A 19,855-nucleotide genomic window follows, 5' to 3' on the forward strand; every position below is an offset into this window, starting at 1 on the left:
GCTCCGGATTATAAGGCACTGTCGTTTTTTGAGAAAATTAAAGGCTTTTAATTGCGCCTTGGAGTGCGGAAAATGCGGTATATTTACTTTAATACCACAAGAGGGCGCCCTGTTTGTTGAACAACGACAGACAACAAGAGCAGCCTTATTGTTTTATTAATCTGTCTGTTTAAATTGTTTGTGCTTCATCAACTAATGTTTCACATAACTAATGTGCCGCATCATAAATATTTTTATATTAATTTCAAACTTTTAAAAATTGAAAATTAAAAAACTATTTATTTATTGTAAATGACCAAACTTTGGGAATCGCTGCAATACGCCATCGCCAGTTTCTCTCTTCTTAATTCTAAATCTCTCCAGCTCACTGGGCGGTTTCTTAGATACTGTTTCCCCAGCTTTAGGAAAAAGGCGCTCACGCGACACGATGAGGCAGGAATGCTCATAAGATTACGTGCGAATACAAATAGATGTGGGTACTGTAGGATATAAGAAACAAATTGACGATCCGGTTCATAAAATTAATAAAATGCATATAGTTTACACCAGAATACACCCATGATTCTGAAACTGTGTGATCAATAAAGTAATGACAATATTGTAAAACCACTGTAATTCTGCAACTGTAATAGAATAATACCAATGTAGTTATGATTGTATTTGATGTAATGTAATCAACCTGAATGCATGCATGTAATACTTGCACCACAACTGATATTGACTAAGGATCATTCGAAATCCGAGTTACATTGAACTCACCAGAAGACCACTCCCAGAGGTGTGGACACTGACTTTCACACCTTTAAGCACTGTTATAAATACCTGTAGGAACCATTGTTCTCGAGTTCGCTGGTGGAGGCGACAGACGGGCACTAGGGAGGGTCAAAGGACTGACCTGGGGCCTGTTGGTCGCTGAGACCAGCGGCTCCTCAGCTGAGATGTTCTTTTTACCACAACGCCATCTCCTTTATTAAATACATTTGATTTTAAATTTTAACCTTTTGACCAGCGATGACCTCTGTCCGTCCGGCGTTTCTTCATTTTTGAACACAACAGTACACATGTTTGTGTTTGACCCAATATTTTAGCGGGTCTTCACTCCGATGAATGTTTGATTCAGCCAAATATCGGGTGGTCTCCACAATAAAAATAAACATCCATAATTCCACAATACAAATGACACTTTGCCTGCCTATTGCCAACCTTGTTAGAGGAAATCAAATTGAAGTGCTGCCTGTTAGGGATTTAAGCCAGAAGTGCACCCCTAGTCAGGGAATTTGTAGTACGTGTAATAATGTTTAGTGATAGAATTATAGTTTGTGTGATGTTAGATTAGTTATTACATTAACATGTTAGATGAAGTGAATACAATGTGAATCAAACACAGTTTATAGTCTTTTAAATCGTAGAAACACACTACACATTTACATTCTGTTACAATGTGATGTTAAAACCTGGGGACGGATGCCATTTGCCGTTCTTTATGGATTTCTCCCAATTTTATCCCCAAAAAGGGTTTTTTGGGAGTTTTTTCTCCTGTCAGGTAATAAATGAACAACTTAATGTAAGGCAGCCGACTGAGGCAAAGGTCTTGAGAATTGAACCACATGAACTGTTTTAGATCTTATGATGAAATGTGATGAACGGTGATCATTAATGATGGGTTGTTGTAATGAAAGTGTACTAGTTATAAGATGAAGACTTAAACGATGTATGCTTTGTTGGGTTCACTCATTGAGGCATAAAGCCACTGTATCTGCATTGAGTGCATTGGAATTTGAGGGACAGCTAGGACAGAGAGGTTTCAGGTTACAGCTGCAGCTTCACACCTCGACGTGAAGGGGACAATGGAGGAGGTGACCCTTTGGAGAAGAGGCCAATGACATTCAAATGCACCAAAGAAGACACACCTCAAGAGTTTTCAAAGGACCAAAGCGGGGAAAGACTGTTAGAACTTCTCCTGCAGCCGCGTTGATAAGTCACTTCAGACTTGCTCAGAGGATTCTCTATTTCGCGAAATATTCCACTGTTCGCTTAGTATTTCACTTTGTAATTGTAATCCCTATTACGTTGTTCAGTTATTAAATAACTTTTGATTTTTGAATTTAAACGAATTGACTCATTCGTGTCCTCGTTTCCGGCCGGGACGAGAACAAAGGATTGAGTCCTCCCTCGAGAGCTTCCGAAACCTTAACAGTTGGCGCCCAACGTGGGGCTCTCGTTGGGGGAAGGCGTTGCTGAGAGGTTTGACTGCAAGTACCACGGGTACAAACAAGGTAAAACCACCTTTTTCATGAATTCTGTGATAGGTAGGTTTAGGAAGATTTAGAGTGGTGCTGGCAGTCGGCCATGAGGCAAGGCCTTAGATGCTAAATACTAAAGGCTAGTACATTAATGACTTGGGTGAATATAATAAGCTGATAGTGAATAACAGTGGGGACATACTTTTGCAAAGTGAATGCGAATGGGAGCCGGCTTTTAGAAATTCCAAACACGCGCGTTTGGTGCGTTCAGGTACACACTTAGAGCGTTAGAAAAATCCAGGCGGCGAACTGGTCTGCTGAGACATAAAGACCAGCAGGATAAAATCATACAAGTAGACCCGTATGGGATTGGTTAGGGGGTTCGCATGAGGTGTGACGATGCGCATGTTGTCCACTAGGTTTCCCACAATAATTACGGCGTCTTTAGAGAAGACTCTTCTCTTCATTTCCCCTCTCTGTGCATAAAGTCCTTCACAATTAGGTATTGCAGGATTTAATAGATTGGGGGGGGGGAGCTTGCTCTACGGGATTGGCTTATGCGAAAATCCAGCGGCGACTGGTTGAGTTTATGGTTAAAGGTAATCCAGCGGCGACTGGTTAAAGGTAATCCAGCGGCGACTGGTGGAGGTTATAGTAAAGGAGAAATCCAGCGGCGACTGGTAAGATCTGCTTAACATTTTCCACCCTCTAGAAATCCTATGAATTAGGTATATAGGTTGTCTAGAAGGGGGTGGGTGGCGGATATGCGCTTTAGTGTAAATGATAGTGTATATACATCTGAATGCTGGTGTGAGTGTGAGTGAGTGTTAGTACGTGGTGCGTGAGTGTTTGAGTTGCGGGGTGCATGTGCTTGATTGATGTATGGATGTTCCAAATTATGTTTTAATACGTGTATGTGATTGTTTAACAGTGTATATATATGTATAGAATCCGAACCGGAGACTGATCATCTCCGGCGTCGGGTTGTAAAACCGTAGCATATTAAGGTGTTGGTGAGTAGTCCAACCCGGACCACGTGGGCTGCCTTGCTAGCGGCTAACGGGGTCTCATTGGTAATTCCACTGGGGAAATAGCGGGGCTAGCGGGGTGCTGATAGCTTGACCACGTTGTGGGTTAGCAGTTAGCTTGAGCCCATTGTTCTTTGCTACGCCGGCACACAGCGTTTTACGATCCATGTGCTGAGTTGTGAGGCACTTCCTCTTTGGTAGTTCTGTGTTCGATCTTCAGCTATCGGCTGAACAGCGCCACATGTGGTTGGAGTAAGTGCACATCGTGAGGGGAAGCCCCTGAGTGTGCCATCTGGTGGGTGTAAGAGGGAATTACAAGAGGGGGAGTTCAATTTCTTCACTTGCCGTGTTCGGACGTTGACTTTGATGCACATTTGCCTTTGCTTACTAGGATAGAGTTAAGATCGATAAGATAACTTGACGGATATCTGGGTTGGTGTTGACGTTTATTTGAAACATTAAAGTGCTGTAATGTTACGTTGAATTTGGTTTGTACTATAGTTCTGCATCGATTTTGGATTGAAATTGGAGGTTGACTTAATTTTGATGTGGTGCTTTTGAGGACCTGTTATGAATTGTTTGATTTCGATCCCTAATGTTTAACTGATTCCGGATTGACTGTTTTTGGATTGTCTCTGGGTTGGGGGTGGATCATTGTTTATATTGCGGTATAATCTCTGGCGGCATTTGTGGGGGAGTGCTTCTGCTCTACTTCCTGATTTATATTGCCGGCAGTTTGACTGTATCATCATAACTTTGATTAATTTTGTAACCTTGATTAATAATTTGGAGTAATTCATTTTTAGACATCAAGATTAACTTTATTGAAGTTTAATTTTTAGACTTTTGAATTTTGAATGAAGATTGTGTTTTGATTTGAGATATAATTAATTCTTTCTCTTTTTCCTCTATTTAATTGTACTCATAGTCTTTGGCATTGATCATTGATTATACTAATTTTTACAGTTCCGTGATTGATTTGATTTTGAGGTTAGAGGTAATGATAAGTTGATTTAACCTAGTGGTCTAACAAGATAGTTTAGTAAAGTACACGGCAGTTATTGGACTGATTTGATGTTGTAAATTGCCCTCCTTACTTTTTAGATTTGGTTATTTGTTTTACTGTGTCGATTCTGGTCGATGGTTCGATTTGACATTTCCTCGGACAGCTGTTGGAAGTGACTTGGTTTGGTTTTTCCTGCTGTTAGTGACAGAGTAACACCCAGGACAGAAGGGACAGCTTAGCGGTTGTTTAGAGTATTCCAGGTTGCATGATGGCTGCGCTTACGACTCAGGAACTGCTTGTCAGGGCCAGAGAGGAGGAAGCAGGTAGCTGTGAACATGGCCGTAAAACACCAAGTGAATACCAGGAGGCCGCAGAGGAGCTGTATATTACTTCAGGACTCCTGTCTATCAGAATACACGTGCAGAGGACCCATCCAAACAACGACAAAGAAGGAGAGGTTGCTGATGGAGGATGTCATCACAATAGGCATTGTATCCTGGTGAAGAAGACTCCAGACCGCTATGCAGACTATATTCTCCCTATAAGAAATGAGCCACCTGCAGCCTCCCCTGTCCCACAGTGCCCACTACTGAGGAAAGCCAATGGTTAGAGCGAGTTTGTGCCCTGGAGTCATCGGGACATGGAAGCGCTGGAGAAGGCACTGCCGCCATTGGGAGAAGGAGCTAACCCATGGATCCTGCTCTTTGAAAAATACACAATAGGTGATGAGTTGGCTCTTGGAGATATGAGAGCCTTAATAGCCCGTCTAGAGGGAACAGTCAACCTAAGAGCCTAAGAAGCAAGAGCGGGAACCACCAACCAAGAGGATGAGGCTCAATTTGATAAGGTCAGAGGAGTATTTTGGGCCACAATGCGAAACATCTGGCCTACAAAGCCAAGTATGTCCATCCTGATGGGTCTGAGTATGGAACAAGGTGAAGACATGTCTCAATATCTGAGGAGAGCAGAAACAGAATGGCATTTGGCCACAGGAGAAAGACACGACAATAACAAATCTACTGCAGTAATCTGGCGACACACTGTGCAGCAAGGCTTGCCCCAGGCTGTTCAAACAGCATTGGAGGGAGTAGTGGGACTGGACGACATGGATGAAAGCACATGGAGAGACCATCTAACCCACTTATACAAAATACAGAGAGCTGCGGAGACAAGGAGGCAAGAAGAACTGGGGACGATGACGCATCGACTCCTGAAGATCCAACTGGCAGCAGCAGATGCAGAAGCAACGAAAAGACAGAGAGTCAGGAAACAACTGTCGGTGAGAGATGAACAACCTCAATACCCTGTTCCTCCAGAAGCCACACATCCAACCGTAGGTCCAGCAGTGAGAAACCAATTGAGAGGATACCAGCGACCACCAAAGTACAGAGGCAGAGGACGTGGAAATAATAGGGGAAGAGGAGATGAATGCTACTTATGCGGACAGACGGGTCATTGGTCAAGAATATGTCCGACGAACATGCAGTTCAGTGCAGCTCCTCCACGGTCTTCCCGTCAAATGCAGCCCAGGCAGAACCAGAGGTTGGGCACACCCCAGCCTCCACCTCCCCATATGTGGTGACCACAGCAACAGATGCCACTTGCTTTGATGGAGACAAAGCAGACGAGCCCTAAACAACTAACTGGTGACACACCGACCCCCGCTGCTTTCCAACAACTCAGATAAGCACCCTCAGTCTCTACGGTTTACGACTCACATTCCAGGTAGAGGAGACTAGAGATTATACACTGCTGAGAGTGTCAGCTGAAACTAGACTTAAACCCGTAGGGAAGATTGATTTTAAAAAGGAAATCAGACATTGAAAATTAAGAGATAAGGTTGTGTAAGATTTAAATGAGGAATGAAGGTGATAAGGAATTAGGAGAGTTGTTGTATATATTGTCGATTTTTTGGATTAATGTTTGTAGTTTTTCGAGTTTTCTCCTGAATTCAGAGATGGGCGGTAAATTGTTGAGTGCTGTTATTAGGTGTATAGTGCACGATACACTTGATACAGTATCTTGATGATTGAAGCAAATGTCTGATCAAAGGAACATTTATAGCACCAGTACACGAAATATGGAAATTTGTTACAGACGGTCATCCTGTAATGTGCAAAAAGTAGTACACCCTTACATTTGGATACGCTAACCATGAGAGGTTGGTGATCTATCAGTAATGAATGAATGGATTGGATCAAACTAAGCATGAGCTGAGTTTGTGTTTGCAGGTAACAGACACGTCTCCCACCCTCTGCTTTGCTTTTGGGCTGAAGAGCAATAAAAGTGGAGATTAACACTGGAGGGTGGGGTCTGGAACAGATGGGTCTGATGCCAAGTTGATTTATTATCTCCTGATACTTTTTGGGATCAAGGGACTTACACTCTTCATTGTTGATTTATGACCCTGAAGGGTTTGGAGAACCTTTGTTGATATCACCGGGGTTTGGGGTTCACATTCTGATACATTGATTGAAGTTTTAGAGACTGATACTGCAAATGCTCGACCACTTGTGAAAGTGGTCACACTTTCACAAATTGACTGTAATGATGGAGGCCTTCAGTGAGGCCATCGAATGGTTTATTTTAATGGGGAAGTAAGCAAAAATGGGAAAAACAGGTTGAAGAGTTATGCAGTAATGCATAGGTTTTCAAAGGTGATGACACATCATGACAGAGCAAACAGGCTGAAGGTAAAAGGAGAAGAAATTGACTGTGAGAGTGAGAATGTGGGGTAACATTTTTGTGTATACTAGGAATGAGCAGATTGCTTTGAGGTTAGAATGAACAAAGAGAACTGGGTTGGTCAATTAGTTGATGAAGACATGGAACAGTCATACACTGTGAGGGTGAGACCTACAAGCAAGAACTCAAAGAGATCATTGAACGGGGACACGAAGGCAATGTTGGTGTTAATTTTTCATGAGTTGACTATGGGGGTCCATAATCAGTTATGTCGGAGATTTAAATTTCTATAATAAATGGCTCCTCAAATCGGTTGGAAACAAGGCCGTTTGAGAAAGGCAATTTTCCAAAACAATGTGTAAATACTCTAGGAGCAGATAAAGATATGCAGAGGCATTCTTTACGTCAACGCATCACATTCTTCATTCAGCTGAGGCTCTAATTCAAAAGCGATTTGCAGGAAGTGAATTTGAACAAGAGGGAACAGAACCAAAACAGCAAGAACAAAGAAGGGATTTCTCCTTCTGAGAAAGCAACATTTGTGAGTGTCATCCAGGTGCTAATTCTTCAGTTGTAGTAGTAGGTAGGTATGTGTGTTTATTATGTTCATTAGGGAACTCCTTCCACCATCAGGTGAACATCAGGAGTCAGGACAAATGATGACTTTGTTGGGAGTTTAGCTCCCAGTAAAAGAAACAACAGGCAGATGCTGAGATGCGAGTGAATTAGGGACGAGGATAGATTTCAAAGGGGATGCAGAGGTTGAAAGGGGATGGCGACTCATGGTCGAGGAGGGAGTGAGCAGACCTCCCTAAAACAACAACTGATAAGAGGAGGAATCCTGGGGAAGTGTCGGAGCCATAAAATCCATCCACAGGTTGTATTTCATCTCAGAGTCACCCAACAGGTTTAAGAATCACACACGGTTGGTATGGGGGGAATTATTTCACTATGATAAATTTACTGACACATTTTTCCTCGAATACATGTGCATGGCAATTGATAACTATGTTTTGCTTTTCAGTAGGAACAGGCGACTCCAATGCGAGACGGTCCAGATCGGCAACGACACCCAGTAGAAACGGCGTTGTGGGGGTTTTACGACGTTGTTGGATAAGCCAGGAGGTGGCCTGGGGGTGATTAGCATCACCAAAGGCTATGTGAAGGGATGCTTTTACACCTACCTCAACATGAGGGACTGGGGGAGAACAGAATACAACTAGAGTATCTGCCGATTTGGGAACATTATTGCATGCAGAGAAAAACACAATCATAAGATTCCAACCAACAGAGATGTGTAGATGACATAGATTTAAGGTGTTAAGAAGAACATACAGTCGTTCTATCAATGAAACAACTCACAAATTGATTAGAATGTTTTTAGGAAAACACTAGATGTTAGAGTTTAGCTACTCAAGTGGCATTTTTGGGATAACAGCAGACGATGGCCAATGCAGGAAGATCCAACCTGACTTTTCTTCCTGGAACGAATGTGTAATGACATTGCTCTTTCATACACAGACACAAGGACAGATGTGACACACAGATGATACAATTACTCCACATTAAAAGAAAACGCTAAAACTAGGAAATAAGTGGGTAAAAGGTTGAGTTCCAGTTATGTTTAAATATGCACACACTAGATGGTAGAACTTGTTTGCTTGAAGAGTTTGGTAAACCAGAAGAAAGAGCAACATGAATTGGGAGAACACACACACACACACACACGCACATCTAGACACACCTACACATACGCACACATAGCTGCACCGCTTGTGCTTCTCTATTCAACAGCCGATTGGGGAATCTTGTCCTAATGGGACCTCCGGTTAGCAGAGTAGTCTGCTCACAGGAACTGAGGTGATCCGAGGTCCAAGGAGGGAGCGTGAAGCTTAATCACACGTCTAGGATGACAGCTACGTGTCATCTGACCAAACCGCTGACAACAACAGATGTTCCAGCAGAGGAACATCAAGGAGGAGAAGTATAGGCACACATACAACGAAGACATCCACAAACACTGAGCTAATGTGACACAATTTCCAGATTAGAGAAGGAACGGGAACTGCTGGGACACTTGATAAACACATATGATAAAAATGTTCAGGATGCAAACATACGCCAACGATATTACAGTAACAGAACTTGAGGATTTTGAATTCAGAGCGGCTATTCGGTTGCAATGACCAATCATTACCAAGATAAAACTAAGTAGCATTAGACACATTCACGGGGAACATTTGGACAGAAGGAGGAGAGAGAAGTCCACCATTTCATAGAATTGTGCCTATTCAGATAACTACAGCATTGTCTCGGTTGAAAGGCATATATCATAGTAAGAATTGAAAATAAGAATTGTTTTTAGGAGGCTGGGAGTTCTTGTATGTGTTGTTTCTATTTCACTCCAAACAGAGCTGAGATCATTATTCAATGCAGGTGGATCCACACGACAACAAGTGGAGAGATGGTGTCCATTTATGGAGGGAGAGTAAACTATGAAGGGCAGGGTCTCAACAATTGACCCACTGGTTATGTTCTCCTCCTCAACATGTGTTTTCAACTTGAAGCATCACTGTGGCACCGCCACATATAGAGCAGTTATTCTGTTTGTTGATGTTATCCCTCCAGAAACAAACAGGAATGGGAGCATCAATTGAAAGACACATCCAGAGCTGCCCCTGGGGGGGGGGGTAAAATATATGTCCTATAGTGTTTTTCCTTTAGTTTCAGACACCTTGTCCCTATATAATGTGTTGATACGTGTTGAACTTTAAGCGACGGAGACCAGATTCACTAAGAGATCCAGGGGGACATCTTCAGGAGGGTTTCCAACAGCAGCCATGTGGGAGAAAGATTGAATAAGGAATTATGTGTTACAAACTACACCGATTCCTCAGGGGAAACTCACGGTTTACCAATGACACTGATGCGGTTAACAGTAGACACAGTTACTGGTAGTTAAGATCACATCACCAGGAATAAACACCACCAGAGAAAGCCTTAAGAAGAAAGACAGATCTACATTAGTCTGAAGGTCACATAAATAAGCGAAAAGGATGCTGAGAAGGTGCCAAGGAGGGTGCCAGATGATGTTGAATTCCAGAATCAGATCACAGCTGGGTGTGGATTAAGGCCCATAAGCGCAAGTGGAGTGATCCAAGGTGGACCGGTCCTTGGGAGGTAGTATTGGCAACGTCACACTCGGTAAAGGTGAAAGGTAAAGCGGGAGCCACTTGGCATCATCTCACACATTGTGCACCTGCTAAGGCACCAAGCCAGACCCATGCGGAGACCCGATTAAATACCAGGCAAGTTAATTCAGAGCCAAAAGACACAGGAGGGAACAAAGCAGCAGAAAATGTCTCGCCCACAGCGTAAGTATCAGTTGGTAGTAGGGAGTTCAAGTTCAGCTTGGGGAAGTGCAGCTGTTCACACAGGTGACGATGACATGACGTCTGTAAGTGATCTATCCCATCCCAGTCGACAAGATGTTTCCTTACCACCTAACATCCAAGCAGCAATCGCTCTCACGTTGACATTCAAGGAAAATATAACTGCATCTGTTCAATTTGATTATTGTGATATTGCAGCCTGCGGAGTCCAAGACCTCAGGTTTTGGAGGTCGGACCAATACTTGTGTTCCACCACCAACCGATGTGGACCAGGAGTCAGGTTTGGTAAGCCAGTGGAGCAGTACGTCTGTGACTGCGAGGAGGCAGAATGGAAGTTCGCACACACTGGTAGATGGAAGTCATCTAAAACTGGTCCTAAACCTGGGCTGCAAACCCGTTTAACGATGCGGAAAAACCGATATCCAGATTTGGCTAAATGTGGGGGGGGGTTGTGCAATCCACTAATAATCACATTAGAAAATCCAGAATTGGGGGACAGTGGACTATACGTGTTGAAAGGAGGGACATACGATATTGAAAGCCCACAAGGGTTGTTTAAGATTGTTGCTAAACCCTCTGCTAACAAACAGGAATCCACTGCTGATCAGGTTGGAGCTGAAGCTGACACTTCTTGGGAGGGTGTGGTAAGACGGGAAACTGGATTCTCGGAGTCTAATCTATGGCTCCAATGGGTACAGTATACTGCCACAAACATGCACAGTACAGATTGTATAGTGTGTTCTCAACCTAGGCCTATGCCCACTCCTATACGTTCCAGATTCAGACCAATAAGCCCTATATTCAAATGTATACTGGAGCTCTTTGTCCTGCAGACTCAGCCTGTCCACCATACTTGTTTAGAGTTCCAATGGGATTATCCGCCAGCTACCTTGAGCACGCCACCTCCATTTATGGTTCCAGATGGTACATTTGATTGCATAGTATCAGAGATAACGGGAGGGATAAAAGTAGGTGACATTGCAGGAGTAAACTGTACCACAGTTCAGTTTGCTAATGTCACTCGATATTCAAGTGTGTTGAATCAGACGATTTCCAGAGCCGACCTCTGGTGGTGGTGTGGAACTAAGGTTATTTATCCAACGCTGCCAGCTAATTGGACGGGTACTTGTGCATTAGTGCAGCTTATCATGCCATTCTATGTCTTTCCAGTAAAGGAGACCACATTTCAAGACTTGATTTCACCACATCCTCACGTCGCCAGGAGAGCGAAGAGATCCACTAGTCCTGCGGGCTCATTTGATAGTCATGTGTACTTAGATGCCATTGGGGTGCCCAGAGGGGTGCCTGATGAGTTTAAAGCCAGGAATCAAATTGCGAGCGGCATAGAATCCTTTTTCTTCTGGTGGGTGACAATCAATAAAAATGTAGACTGGATTAATTACATATACTACAACCAGCAGCGATTCATAAATTTCACCCGGGATGCCATAACAGGGCTCCACGAGCAGTTGGATAAGACTAGTTTGATGGCATGGCAAAATAGAATGGCACTGGACATGATCTTGGCAGAGAAGGGAGGAGTCTGTAGAATGTTTGGATCTGCCTGTTGTACTTTCATTCCCAATAACACAGCTCCTGGTGGCTTGGTGACCAGAACACAAGCCCCACTAACAGCTTGAACCAGCAGCTGGCAGACTGCTAAGGCGACGACAATCCTCTCACCAACGGGTTTGTCAGTATTATAGCACAACGGAAAAGTGCATTCCTGTCTGCGTTAACCCTTCTTGTGTTACAGTCATGATCTAGTCCACTACGGATGAAGCTGCATCTCCTGCATCCTTGGATTCCTGCAGGGATTGATCGATATTGTGTTTAGTGAGACTAGTATACAGGGAAATCGGTAGCGAGTAGATGATGAGGGACAATCACTGTTGACGGATGTGACTGTATGATAATTTTTCTGTCTTTGAGAGATGCTCACAGTGAACTGTGAGCAAGGAGGGAATTGTTAGGGATTTAAGCCAGAAGTGCACCCCTAGTCAGGGAATTTGTAGTACGTGTAATAATGTTTAGTGATAGAATTATAGTTTGTGTGATGTTAGATTAGTTATTACATTAACATGTTAGATGAAGTGAATACAATGTGAATCAAACACAGTTTATAGTCTTTTAAATCGTAGAAACACACTACACATTTACATTCTGTTACAATGTGATGTTAAAACCTGGGGACGGATGCCATTTGCCGTTCTTTATGGATTTCTCCCAATTTTATCCCCAAAAAGGGTTTTTTGGGAGTTTTTTCTCCTGTCAGGTAATAAATGAACAACTTAATGTAAGGCAGCCGACTGAGGCAAAGGTCTTGAGAATTGAACCACATGAACTGTTTTAGATCTTATGATGAAATGTGATGAACGGTGATCATTAATGATGGGTTGTTGTAATGAAAGTGTACTAGTTATAAGATGAAGACTTAAACGATGTATGCTTTGTTGGGTTCACTCATTGAGGCATAAAGCCACTGTATCTGCATTGAGTGCATTGGAATTTGAGGGACAGCTAGGACAGAGAGGTTTCAGGTTACAGCTGCAGCTTCACACCTCGACGTGAAGGGGACAATGGAGGAGGTGACCCTTTGGAGAAGAGGCCAATGACATTCAAATGCACCAAAGAAGACACACCTCAAGAGTTTTCAAAGGACCAAAGCGGGGAAAGACTGTTAGAACTTCTCCTGCAGCCGCGTTGATAAGTCACTTCAGACTTGCTCAGAGGATTCTCTATTTCGCGAAATATTCCACTGTTCGCTTAGTATTTTACTTTGTAATTGTAATCCCTATTACGTTGTTCAGTTATTAAATAAGTTTTGATTTTTGAATTTAAACGAATTGACTCATTCGTGTCCTCGTTTCCGGCCGGGACGAGAACAAAGGATTGAGTCCTCCCTCGAGAGCTTCCGAAACCTTAACATGCCACATCTCGGAGCGACCTCTCTCTGCCACAGGTTCCATTGGAAATTTGCTCTTTGCTACTACTACTACAACTACTAGTACTACTAATACTACAACTACTACTCCAACAACAACAACACTGAATTTGATTGTATCAAACAGACCAGCCCGAACCCTGTTTCCAGCCCATTTGAATCAAATATTGGGAAAAATCCCAGATTATTACAAAATTCCACACGTTGTAGATGTTAGAGCTAAAGTGCAGTAAATCAGGAATCAGGAAACATTTATTGGCCAAAATATGTCAAACATACAAGGAATTTGTCTTGGCGGTTAGTGCGCGACAGTAGACAGACAAGACAACAGTGCACAGGTAATAAAATAAAGTGGAGTGAAATGCTAATGCAATGGGTTAGTAAGAATAAGGCTAAGGCTATGGGTTAGTAAAAAAACAAGGGAATAAAGTTAAACAAATTTTAAATATTAAAAAGAAAAGTATTAGGCATAAAGTGCACTAACAAACAAGTAACAGACAAGAGACAAAGTGACAAGTGACAAAGTGATGAATTGCAGTTAAAGTGACATGTGCAGTATGAGGGGGAGTGACCGGTGGAGTGTTATAGTCAGGCAGTGGGGGATCAGGCTCTGTTGATGAGCCCGACTGCCGACGGGAAGAAACTGTTCGTGTGGCGGGAGGTCGTAGTCCTGATGGACCTCAGCCTCCTGCCAGATGGAAGGGGCACAAACAGTTTATGTCCGGGGTGGGAGGGGTCGGCCGTGATCTTTTTAGCTCGCTTCAGAGACCTGGAAGCGAACAAGTCCTCCAGGGACGGCAGATTGCAGCCGATCACCCTCTCTGCAGAGCGGATGACACGCTGCAGCCTGCCCTTGTCCTTGGCTGTGGCTGCAGCGTACCAGACGGTGATGAAGGAGCAGAGGATGGACTCGATGATGGCCGTGTAGAAGTGGACCATCATCGTCTTTGGCAGGTTGAGTTTCTTCAGCTGCCTCAGGAAGAACAACCTCTGCTGAGGTGATGGAGCTGATGTTCAGCTCCCACTTGAGGTCCTGGGTGATGATGGAGCCCAGGAAACGGAAGGAATCCACAATAGTGACGGGGGAGTCACACAGGGTGATGGGGGAGGGTGGGGCTCTGTTCCGCCGGAAATCCACAACCATCTCCACTGTCTTTAGAGCGTTGAGCTCCAGGTTGTTCTGGCTGCACCACGACACCAGATGGTCAGACTCCCACCTGTAGGCGGACTCGTCCCCACCAGAGATCAGTCCAATGAGGGTGGTGTCATCCGCAAACTTCAGGAGCTTGACGGACTGGTGGCTGGAGGTGCAGCTGTTGGTGTACAGGGAGAAGAGCAGAGGGGAAAGAACGCAGCCTTGGGGGGAACCAGTGCTGATGGTCCGAGAGGCTGAGACATGTTTCCCCAGCTTCACGTGCTGCTTCCTGTCAGACAGGAAGTCTGTGATCCACTTGCAGGTGGAGTCGGGCACGTGCAGCTGGGAGAGTTTGTCCTGCAGCAGAGACGGGATGATGGTGTTGAAGGCAGAGCTGAAGTCCACAAACAGGATCCTGGCGTAGGTTCCTGGGGAGTTCAGATGCTGGAGGATGTAGTGGAGGGCCATGTTGACAGCATCGTCCACAGACCTGTTGGCTCTGTAGGCGAACTGCAGGGGGTCCAGGAGGGGGTCGGTGAGGGACTTCAGGTGGGTCAGGACTAGCCGTTCAAAAGACTTCATGACTACAGAGGTCAGGGCGACGGGCCTGTAGTCATTGAGTCCTGTGATCCTGGGCTTCTTGGGAACAGGGATGATGGTAGAGGCCTTGAAGCAGGCTGGTACGTGGCATGTCTCCAGGGAGGTGTTGAAGATGTCAGTGAACACCGGAGACAGCTGGTCAGCACAATGCTTCAGGGAGTGAGGGGAGACGGAGTCCGGACCGGCTGCCTTACGGGGATTTAGTCTTCTAAAGAGCCGGTTAACGTCTCTCTCCAGAATAGAGAGGGTCGTTGCTGGTGGGGGAGGGGAAGGTGATATAGTTGAAGAGGCGTGAGCACCTGATGGGCTGGGGGAGGGAGGGGAGAGGGACTGCAGCAGGTTGGTGGAGCTGTGGGGGATGGGATCAGGACGTCTTTCAAATCTGCAGTAGAACTCATTGAGCTCGTCTGCCAGGCGGAGGTCATTCATGGAGTGGGGGGTTTTTGGCTTGTAGTTGGTGAGGTGTTTGAGGCCTCTCCAAACCGAAGCAGAGTCACTTGCTGAGAACTGTTGTTGGAGTTTCTCAGAGTACAGTCGTTTAGCGTCTCTCACCGCCTTGCTAAACTTGTATTTTGCCTCTGTGTACAAGTCTTTGTCCCCACTCCTAAATGCCTGATCCTTCTGCAGGCGTAGTGTTCTGAGTTCCGCTGTGAACCAGGGTTTGTCGTTGTTGTAACTCACCCTGGTGCATGATGGTACACAGCTGTCCTCACAGAAGCTAATGTAAGAAGTTACAGCCTCTGTGAACTCATCCAGACTGTCAGTAGCTGCAAACATCCCAGTCTGTGCAGTCAAAGCACGCCTGAAGATCCTCCAGCGCCTCACTGGTCCACTTCTTGAATTCCCTCACCACAGGTTTGCAGAGCTTTAGTTTCTGCCTGTATGCAGGAATCAGATGGACCATGACGTGGTCAGAGAGTCCCAGTGCAGCACGAGGGACGGCGTGATGAGCCCTGCTTACTGTGGTGTAGCAGTGATCCAGCGTGTTCTCCTCTCTGGTGGGCATTTAATAAACTGTCTGTATTTAGGGAGTTCATGGGTGAGATTTCCTTTGTTAAAGTCCCCGAGGACAATAACTAAAGAGTCCGGGTTGGTCCGCTCCACACGCCGTATCTGGTCGGCGAGTGTCCGCTGTGCCTCGTGCACGTTGCCCGCCGGCGGCATGTAAACACCGACCAGGATGAATGAAGCGAACTCACGGGGGGAATAAAAGGGTTTGCAGTGAATGAAAAAAGTTTCCAGATCAGGAGAACAGTGTTGTAGGATCACCGTTACGTCGTTGCACCAGCTGTTGTTGTAGTAGAAGCAGATTCCTCCACCCTTCGTCTTGCTGGAGAGCTCCGTGTCGCGGTCCGCTCGGAGCAGCTGGAAGCCCGCCAGCTGGAGCGCGGAGTCCGGTATCGATCCGCAGAGCCACGTCTCCGTGAAGCACAAGACGGAGGATGTAGAGAAGTCTCTGTCGCTCCTCATCAGCAGCTGGATTTCCTCCAGTTTGTTGCACGGTGAGCGCACGTTGGAGAGAAAGATGCCTGGCAGCGGAGTGCGAGAACCACGCTTGCGGAGTCTCACCAGCGAGCCGGCCCGTTTTTCTCTCCTACGGCGTCTCACCGCGTGACGAAAGGTGAGTAGAAACCAGAGGAGGATTTACTGGCCCCTGACCTTCTATGGTCAAAGACCTGCGCCTCCAAGAGAACCAGAACCCCCAGCAATCCCGGCCAATCCCCTCTATGCACCAGAGAACCCCAGTTGCACAGTTGCACTATATATATATATATATATATATATATATATATATATATATATATATATATATATATAGACAGTTACCACTGTCGCCTCTCAGCAACAAGGTCGTGGGTTCGACTCCGCCCAGTGGCCTTTCTGTGTGGAGTCTGCATGTTCTCCCCGTGTCTGCGTGGGTTCTCTGTGGGTTCTCCTGTCTCTCGCCCGGAACTGGCCCCCCACGACCCTGTGTGCAGGATAAGCGTTTTGAAGATGTTTAGCATAACAGTAAAGTAAATGCAATCATTTATAATATGAACATTTACTGTATATTTGAATTTGGTTTATATTTAGTAAATATTTAGGTAAAATCGATTTATATTTACTAAATATTTGAGTGAAATTGACTGTTATATACTAATAATCTTGATCAAATTGAATTTGATTTACTTAATAAAATTAGTTATATCAACTCACATTTTAGCACATTGTTAATTAATTCAACACATTCCCATTGCCATTCTGGACTACTACTACATTTATATTACAACACAAAAAAACTGTATTAAAACTAAATAGGCAAACCTAAACTTCTCAATGTGAATCTTAAAAATATATTTAACAAGTATTGAACAATAGTGATGGCAAAGTGAAGCTTTCTGAACCAGTGAAGCTTTCCAGCCAATTGTATCGGGAAAAGGTTCATTCATTCAATGCATCGCAAACTCTATGATGACCTCTGCTGTTGAAAACTTGTAGTGCAAATGTATCGAATAGCCCACCAGTATATTTTGGCCCAATCTCTGATTATGAAAAGTTGAACCAATAAATCATCTAATAAATACATGGATTCCTATATTAATACAACTATTGTTTTTCAGCTTTGAATTGTGTCCTTGTTTGTGTATTTCAATTCTCTGTACATTGAAAAGAAGTGGAACAAACACTTATCTATGTCTTTCTGCACCTTTGTGCATGTATGTTTGTGATCATACTAGCAGAATAATTAATAGAATATATATATATATATATATATATATATATATATATATATATATGTTATATGTAGGTAATATCATTTAAAATACCAGCAAGTGCTTCCTACTTATGACCTATGAACTGCACATGAAGTAGCAGTTCATGGCAGTCATATGTACACATAGTTTTGTGTGGTGGAAATATAATATTAGTATTAATCAACACGGCGACTCCTCGTAATCAACTGAGACGACAAACACAAATTACGTATGAAATTTAAAGACAGGAAATGATTCCATCAGTTAAATTCATCTTTACAAGGTAACTTTGTTTATCGTCTAGAGAAGTAAAGAAGCGAAACAACGTGTTTATTCTAATGGACAGAAACACACATTCAAAGTCCTAAAAGTCTGAAGAATTCTAACTTCAAACCTCCTCAAAAGAGCGGGAAAACGTAACGGGCCGAAAAGGCCTTTTCCACCCGATAAACGCTGCGCGTTGACTTGGTTTAGAGGAGTTACACACTGTTGGTGAGGCAGGAGACGGAGGGAAGGAGACGGAGGGCAGGAGACGGAGGGAAGGAGACATGGCGTGGCCTTAAGACACCAGCGCAGCTCGTCCCTCGTCCAGCTGCTCTCTGCAACACCTGCACGAGGGAGCAGGACTGATGTTCGGCTTGGCGTCGCTGGGCGTGAGGACGCTGGTCGGGACGTCCTGAAGGACTCGTGTTGCTCGTGAGGACGTGGAGGTGTGAGGACGTGTTTCCATCAGCATTTATTCTCCACGCTGCAACTCTTTACTTTATCCCCATGTATTGTTCACAGGTGGATTATGTTCATGTTGATTTACTGCTTTTCCCTTTTATTCGAGGAAAATTCAAATGTCCTTTTAATGTCATTTAACGTTTGTTTGAACATATTGTTTAATTTTCTTTTTTAAATGTATGTAATTATTTTTCCACAGTGTGACAGAAAATAAAAAGACAACAGCAGGAAATGTTCCTTTATTTGTCATTTATTTATCATCTGGAAACAAAAGAGTCAGATTTCGTATTTTCAGACTATTTGTGTTTCATCTCTGGAGTTTGATCCGTATTATTTATTCAGATCAAACGCTGCTGAGCCGAAGTGTGTGTCTGTGTTGTGTGTGTGTTGTGTGCGTGTTGTGTCTGTGTTGTGTGTGTGTTGTGTGCGTGTTGTGTCTGTGTTGTGTGTGTGTTGTGTGCGTGTTGTGTGTTGTGTCTGCTGTGTCTGTGTTGTGTGTTGTGTCTGTGTTGTGTGTCCGTGTCTGTGTTGTGTCTGTGTTGTGTGTCTGTGTTGTGTGTTGTGTGTCTGTGTTGTGTCTGTGTTGTGTGTGTGTTGTGTGCGTGTTGTGTGTTGTGTCTGTGTTGTGTGTGCGTTGTTTGTGTGTTGTGTGTTGTGTCTGTATTGCGTGTGCGTTGTGTGTGTGTTGTGTCTGTGTTGTGTGTATGTTTTGTCTGTGTTATGTGTGTGTGTGTGTTGTGTTGTGTGTCTGTGTTGTGTCTGATAGTGTGTGTGTTGTGTCTGTATTGTGTCTGTGTTGTTTGTTGTGTTGTGTGTGTGTGTGTGTTGTGTCTGTGTTGTGTGTTGTGTGTCTGTGTTGTGTCTGATAGTGTGTGTGTTGTGTCTGTATTGTGTGTGTCTTGTGTCTGTGCTGTGTGTCTGTTGTGTTGTGTGTTGTGTCTGCTGTGTCTGTGTTGTGTGTCTGTGTTGTGTCTGTGTTGTGTGTCCGTGTCTGTGTTGTGTCTGTGTTGTGTGTTGTGTGTTGTGTGTTGTGTTGTGTGTGTGTGTTGTGTCTGTGTTGTGTGTTGTGTCTGTATTGTGTCTGTGTTGTGTCTGATAGTGTGTGTGTGTGTGTGTTGTGTCTGATAGTGTGTGTGTTGTGTCTGTATTGTGTGTCTGTGTTGTGTGTCCGTGTCTGTGTTGTGTCTGTGTTGTGTGTCTGTGTTGTGTGTTGTGTCTGTGTTGTGTGTCCGTGTCTGTGTTGTGTCTGTGTTGTGTGTCTGTGTTGTGTGTTGTGTGTTGTGTCTGTATTGTGTCTGTGTTGTGTCTGATAGTGTTTGTGTTGTGTCTGTGTTGTGTGTGTCTTGTGTCTGTGTTGT

General features: G+C 44.2%; 2 long non-coding RNA genes across 2 annotated transcripts in view; both read left to right on the top strand.

Moving 5' to 3' along the window:
• LOC144405560 (uncharacterized) overlaps nucleotides 1-19,855 on the top strand; it is a 30,451-nt gene that overhangs the window by 2,422 nt on the left and 8,174 nt on the right. The gene's annotated exons all lie outside the window — the stretch shown is intronic.
• On the top strand, nucleotides 1,240-13,196 carry LOC144405561 (uncharacterized). Its single transcript, XR_013467212.1, has 2 exons — nucleotides 1,240-8,946; nucleotides 9,222-13,196. It is a non-coding gene; the product is annotated as an uncharacterized LOC144405561 (long non-coding RNA).

Source organism: Gasterosteus aculeatus, chromosome 3 (assembly GCF_964276395.1).
Source record: "Gasterosteus aculeatus chromosome 3, fGasAcu3.hap1.1, whole genome shotgun sequence".
Taxonomy (NCBI): domain Eukaryota; kingdom Metazoa; phylum Chordata; class Actinopteri; order Perciformes; family Gasterosteidae; genus Gasterosteus; species Gasterosteus aculeatus.